The sequence below is a fragment of the Silene latifolia genome, chromosome 2 (assembly GCF_048544455.1).
Source record: "Silene latifolia isolate original U9 population chromosome 2, ASM4854445v1, whole genome shotgun sequence".
NCBI lineage: Eukaryota > Viridiplantae > Streptophyta > Magnoliopsida > Caryophyllales > Caryophyllaceae > Silene > Silene latifolia.
This window is the reverse complement of record NC_133527.1, coordinates 123682459-123689570: the sequence shown is the minus strand read 5'-3', so window position 1 is coordinate 123689570 and position 7112 is coordinate 123682459. Positions and strand designations below refer to the sequence as shown.

Here is a 7112-nt window from a genome sequence, read left to right as displayed (position 1 = left end):
ATCAACAACCGGTGAGGAAATGGCACACGATCCTTAACAAGAGGCTCTTCACTAGCCTTCTTTTTGTCATCTCCCCCAAGCTTGGCCTCTTTAACATCCACTTCTTCATCCAAAGTCATGGATGACCCATCATAGCTCGTACCACTTCTCAAGGAGATAGAATTGACGGTCTCGTGTGGTTGCTCACCTTGGGGAGGTAGTTGACCGTTCTTCCTTTGAGAATTAGAAGCGGTTAGTTGAGCCACTTGTTGTTCCAACATCTTGACCGCGACACTATGAGCTTGATCATTATTTTGAATTTGAGCCAATAATTCTCTTTGCATTTGGACTATCATGCCCTCGAGCTTACCAACTCCTTGATTGTTTTGTTGGGCATTTTGTGGTGGATTTTGTTGGTAATTGTTTTGTGGGGGCTTTTGTTGATTTTGACAACCCGGTGGTGGGATATACTTTTGTTGTTGAGGAACATAGGCATTTTTTTGTGGTGAGGGTTGAGGGTTAAGCACATTGTTGCTAGTGTAAGACAAGTTCGGATGAAATTTTGTATTCGGGTTATAAGTGTTTGGAAATGTACCCGGTGGATATGAACTTTGCCTAAAAGCTTGAAAAGCATTTACCTCTTAGATAGGAGCTCGGCAATGAGCGGCATAATGACCCGCACCTCCGCAACCATCACAAACAACGATTTGGCTTGTTGAAGACACGGCATTGAGTTGTTGAACGGAATCTCTAGCATCCCTTTCCGCCAATTGTTGTTGGAGCAAGGCAATTTGAGCTAGCAAAATGGAGTTGTTGGAGGATTTATCTTTACCTTTGTATGGCACAACTCGAGAATTGACATATTGTGCATCGTGGACCGCTATAGATTCGATCATGGCATGAGCAAGGTTGGTGTCAATTTGATCAAACCGCCCATTGTTGGCGGAATCAAGAATCCTTTGGGACTCGGCACAACATCCATTGTAGAATGTTATTGCTAGAAACCAATCATCTAGCCCATGATGTGGGCATTGTCTTTGAAGCTTTTTGTACCTCTCCCAAGCCTCATATAAGCTCTCAAGAGCTTGTTGACGGAATCCGGTAATTTGGCTCCTCAAAGTTTGAGTTTTCTCCGGTGGAAAAAACTTTTGATAGAAGGCTAGAGCCAAAGTCTCCCAATTGGTGATTCCCATGGCAGTGCAGTCAAGGCTATTGATCCAAAGTTTGGCCTTCTCCTTCAAAGAGAAAGGGAAAAGTATTTCCCTTATTTGGGCTTGAGTGACGCCCGTTTGACGGATCATGGAGCAGTAGTCACAAAAATTTTGTACATGCAAATTTGGGATCCTCCAAAGGACTTCCCCCAAATTGCTTTTTCTCCACGAGGCTAATGAAAGCCGGCTTGATCTCGAATTCCGGCGCGGTAATTTGAGTAGTTGTGATATCGGCCGGAAGCATGGCCGCGGTGGGCTTTGAGTGATCAGAAAGTTTCACCATCTTTTTGGTAGTAGATGGTTGTGGTGGTGGAGATGATGAACTTGAAACCTCCTCCTCTTCAAGAACTTCTAGATCGTCTAAGTAATACTTTCTAACACTTTCAACTTGGACGGGAGAAGTGGCTTCTTTCACTTCCTTCCAAAAACGTCGTCTTTTCCTAAAAGTTTTTTCGGGATCGGAATCCGGTGAAAGCAATTCTCCACGACGAGAGGTCTTGGGCATAAGACAACAATTTCTAGGAAAATGATAAGTAACGGTCTCAAGGAACAAGTGTTCCTCAAGAAAAAATAAAATAAGACAAAAATCGACAATTTAAAACGTAATAAAACTGTTTCCCCGGCAACAGCGCTAAAATTTGATAGGCTAGTCGTGTACCTATGCAAAGATAAATTCCCTAAACACAAATAAATGTAGTAATAGGGGTCGAACCATAAGGAAACGGGAATTACGTTGTGAAATGCTATGGAGAGATTTTTATCAAGGTCGATTTCATTTTTAGTTTGGTTTGGTTGTTTAATGATTAACAAAGGTTTTAATGTAAATTATATAATAAAAGGGAGTCTAAGGGGTTCGGGTTACACATGCAAAGGTAAACATATGATTATGATAAATTCGGTACTAATAATATTGTCAATTGCTTAGGCTTAAAGATACCCACATTACGACATTAGTATCAACCATAGACCGGGTCCTAGAGAAACTCTCGTCCATGACTAGGTCGTCCTACTACACATGCTTTGTCTAATTCGATTCCATGCCTCTCGACTTTTAGAATGAATGAACACACTTAATCTATGAATAAGGCCTTAAACAAAGATTAAACATTATGGTGCAAACATGTGATAGAAGCAATATGAACAATATTATTATTAACCTATTTTATCATGTTATATATTTGATTTATGCATGGCTCCCCTAGCCCTTAGACTAAGAGATTTAGCTACTCATATTAAGATGTAAATTGTAAATTATGCTATAAGAATTGCTAAACATGGTTGTATGATCTAAACAAATTAGGTGATATAACATGTAAAGGAAATTATACTAATGATATACGAATAAAATATCTAAATTATAAACTATGTGTAAACTAAATAGAGATGTAAAAATGTAAACTAGAAATAGAAATACCTTAATAATAGAGAACTTGTATGGAAGAACAAATTATAACCAAATGCTTAAAAATATATTAAGAACAAAGTGTTTAAGAACTACAAGCTTAATTATATTGTAAACTAATATGAAAACTATTGAGAGAAATTATATTGCTTAAGGCTATGAAGAATAAAAATGAGACGTCAAGATTGGATGCCCAAAGCCTTGGAATACCTCTCCTATTTATAGGAGAGGAAGAAGAAACGTAAATAATCAAGGAGCATGTGGCCCCGATCGGAGTTGGGCGGCCCCGATCGGGGTCATGGTTATCCGGGTACTTTGGCTTAAATTCTTGTTTAATGCTTGAAGGAATCCAATGTTTGTGATAAATGATCCTTAATGCACCCGGTTAATGCTTCATAAATCCTTCTAAGAGCATCCAACTGAGCATCCTAAGCTTTGATATTTTCTACATAATTTTTGGACTTCTTATTGGGCTCTTTGTAGGATCATTTTGCATTTCTCACACACACTTGCTTGGGTTTGGAAATACCTTTCATTGTCATGCTTGGTCCATCTTGTTTCCACTTAGCCTAGTGAACTTGGTGTATGCTAATGTGATAGGAAAAAGTCTCTAAATGCTTAGATTCCTACAAAAGGTAACAAATGCAAACAATACACCTAGAACACAAGATTAGCTCACAATATACTAATTAAAGTATGATAAACAATAGAAATCGAGCTAAAATGAGGGATAGAAGTATATATAAAATGAACATGTCAGTTTTTCCTACTCAGTATTATTTACATAAGTGTGGTTGGTGATTATTTTTGTTGTATATCGTATTGGCATCAGATTCTGTTGTGGTGGTTGTTGATAGTATAGTATAATGATTGTTGTGTATAACTGTCTGTGATATTTGGGGTGCGTCCCTGGCTGAGTGGAGTCACTTGCGGGAGTGACTTCATGCCCTTGGTTCGCCTTCTGTGGAACCCGCCACAGGAGAGGATGTGCACATTAAGGAAACTTGGGTTTATCGCTCAGTGGTTGATGAGCGGGGATTTGGTGGGTACGGCTGCAGTCCCCCACTGGCGGTGTGGATTACTTGTTGCGATGGTTACTCTGGCAGGACTACACACTTTAGTGTGTAGTCAGTTGTGTGGAGATTGATTATGGAGACTGGAGAATTGTTGTGTTGTTGAGTTGTTTGGCATTTGTTTCGTTGTGATTTGTTTTATGTAAATAGTACTGACCCCGTTAATTGTTTTAAAAACTGTGGTGATCCATTCGGGGATGGTGAGCAGTTATTGAGCAGGTATGGTATGACGCATATGGGATAGATGAGATGAGTCATCACGTGGCAGTTAGAAGAGTCTTCCGCTGTGTCAGACGATGTTTTGTAGTTTTGATAGATTTACCAGTAGACCATTTTTGAGTACATTGTATTTCAGTTTAACAGTTTTGGAGTTGTCATGTAATCACTTTAAACCGTAGTTTGCTTTTAAGTATGTTTCATTATTGTCTTATGATTATCATTGCCTCGGGTAACCGAGATGGTGACGTTTTCATGCCTTAAGTGGTCATAGTAAGGCACTTGGAGTATGGGGGTGTCACAGTTCTTATCTGTCAGAAGTGGCTTGATTGCATTTGTATTTGAATCTATGAGATCTACCTTCACACATCTGCATACTGTTGATTGACTAACAACCATCCCTTTACTAACTTCATGCTGAGTTGTCCTCTTTGCAAAGTCCAAACTCTCTAGTTTAGAAGTGTCAAACTCCTTTCTTTTTGACATCTTTCTACCTTTGAGCCTGCTGTTGACATTAATTCCCTGACCTGCAGCATGTTGAATCTTAGCTTTATTCCAAATTTTGGTTACTGTTTTTTTGCATACCCCAAATTGTGCTGAAACTTCTGCCATTGCACCATGCTTTACTTTTCCCTCAATGGTTTTCTCTAGTAGAAGATCACAGATTCTCCCTCTTTCCAAATTATCTAGATTTGGCTTCTTCATTTATTGAGAATATTTTTTGTTTGATTTATGTAATGGTAAGAAATGTAATTTTTGGCTCTACTCAAATAAATGAAGACAAGTTATCACATCCTCTCTATTTATATACACTTGAACTTTGCACAATGTTTGAAAACTAATTGGGCGCAAACTGAAATGTTTATGATATTTGGCTCCTTATTTGAATTTGGTGCCAAATTTTCATATTTAAGGCAACTTGCTTTGTTGGATTTAGACTTTGAGACTTTGGTTTTTGGTTGAAGGATAACCAATTTGGCTGACAAGATAGGGGAAACCCATAATGAAAACTGAAGTCCTCTGATCACCACTGATCTACCATTTTTTTTTACATAAAATTGTTGTAATTTGTATACTAATCAGCTACTAATCGTATATAATTTTATTTAATTAACATTGGATTATTGGTAAATGGAGGCATGTCTCCATACGTAATGGTTGTTAAACAACCAAATTTTGTAAACTTAGCTATAATCAGGCTGTTAATCTTAATATAAATGGGTCGGTTTAGCAACATTATTAAGCATGTCTAATTTTGTGTTTTAACTTTTGGAGGGAACAATTACCAAAATATTCATCATTATTTAACTACTAAATGTTCTTGTAATACTACAGTTTTCTATGTCTGTACTCTATCGAGTGGGGCTTACTCTGTCGAGTAAGTATGTGTGACACCCCCACGTACCAAGGTGCCTTACCAGGACCACCCTAGCATGAGAGACCGTCACCATCTCGGTTGCCCGAGGTCAGTATATCAAAGTTAACAATCCAAACACAATTGTTAAAGTGTAAATGATTAAAGTTTACATGTTCTCCAAAACCAAAACCAAAGTACAACTGTGAAAGCTTCACAACTAGAAATGAAAGCTAAGTCTCTTGACGGCGGAAGCTAGACTCGAGTGATGACTCCCCATGACTGCCCATAGCTAGAGAACTCCATCACCTATCACGATATGCTCACCATCCCCGAATGGATCACCACAGATTTTATAAAACAACAACGGGGCCAGTTACTGAATAATCAAAGTAAGACAAGTACAAAAGGTAACCAGCTGATCATCATCCACCTCCGGTCTCGCGATCTCACACAGTAACCGACTACACACCGAAGTGTGTAGCCCTGCCAGATTACCTATCGCAACAGATAATCCTCACCGCCAGTGGGGGACCGCAGCCAATCCCCACTTAAGCCCCGCTCATCAACGAGCGATATCCCTGTCCCTTAATGTGCACATGCCCTCCCATGGCGGGTTCCACGGAGGGCGAACTAGGGTGTGAAGCCACTCCTGCAAGTGACTCCACCACAATCATCACAACACCAACACCACACCAACACTCCAACAACGATCAGCAGACAAATAATCGTACGCAAAACAACATAATCTCAAATCAATTAAACAGGAACTGGGTAGGGAAACCATACCTTATCATAATCTGTTATGTTGTAGCCAATCATAGAAATGCACAAGGAGTAACACATCATCACCTACAACACAATAATTAACAATCAACAATACATACGATGACCAAAACCCTAAACCCCCAAATTAACCCAAAACAATAATTAGGGCCAAACCCTAAAAGACAACCTATTAGCTGTTTACAAAGAACTAGAGACTTACCAAAGAAATCGAGACAATAGACGGAAGTATAGACTTGCGATCGATCAATTAGCCTTGAGAGTGATAGGGTGATTAGAGAGATATGAGCGTCGTTGAGTTTCGGTAAAATGATTTAGAAACCGTAAAAGTGTAATTTATAATAATCCCTAATCACCTTAACCAAACCGCAGAAATAAACCCGTCAGACCGGATACTCGATCGAGTATAGAGTATACTCAGCCGAGTATCCTCTACTCGGTTGATTATTCCTATACTCGGCTGAGTATTCCTGGGCAGTAAACTATCCAGAAACACACGACACACTTACTGGACCGAGTAAGCCATATTCGGCCGAGTAACCCACTTAGAAAACCGTAGTATTACAGTATGTTTTTACGCAAAACAGTAGTCTCCTTGTTCGGTACTCGATCGAGTACGTGTGACACTCGGTCGAGTAAGGGGCACTCGATGGAGTAAGTCACTTACTCGATCGAGTAAGGGAGTCCTACGGGTTATTTTGCCGGGTTTTGATAGTAAAGCGAGAAGGATTTAAAGGCATCTTTCGTCAGTTTCTTGTCATTTTACCCTATTCTAAGTTTCATAAGAAATAAAAAGAAGTTACGTTACTCTCCTCTTTCGCATTGCTATCAAATCGTAAGGGCTAGAGTCGTCGGATCGTTGAGTTCTTTACATCGTTGAGACCGTCGCATTGTGGGTAAGCTTCTAGTATGATTTTTATATCATTTCATTGATTTTAGTTGAAACCCTAATTGAGTAATTTGGGGGTTTTGGGGAGTATTGTTGATGTTAGATTGTGATTGTATGATTGTGTGTTTATAGGAGGTGATTTCGTTGAAGATCGACTTTGAATAGCTGATTATGACGATCTTGGTGATGGTTTTTTCAGGTA

The 7112-nt window shown here is 39.2% G+C and overlaps 1 non-coding gene across 1 annotated transcript; it reads left to right on the top strand.

Moving 5' to 3' along the window:
• Positions 1 to 993: 993 nt before the first annotated feature.
• On the top strand, positions 994 to 1100 carry LOC141644796 (small nucleolar RNA R71). Its single transcript, XR_012544403.1, has one exon. It is a non-coding gene; the product is annotated as a small nucleolar RNA R71 (small nucleolar RNA).
• The last annotated feature ends 6012 nt before the right edge of the window (positions 1101 to 7112 follow it).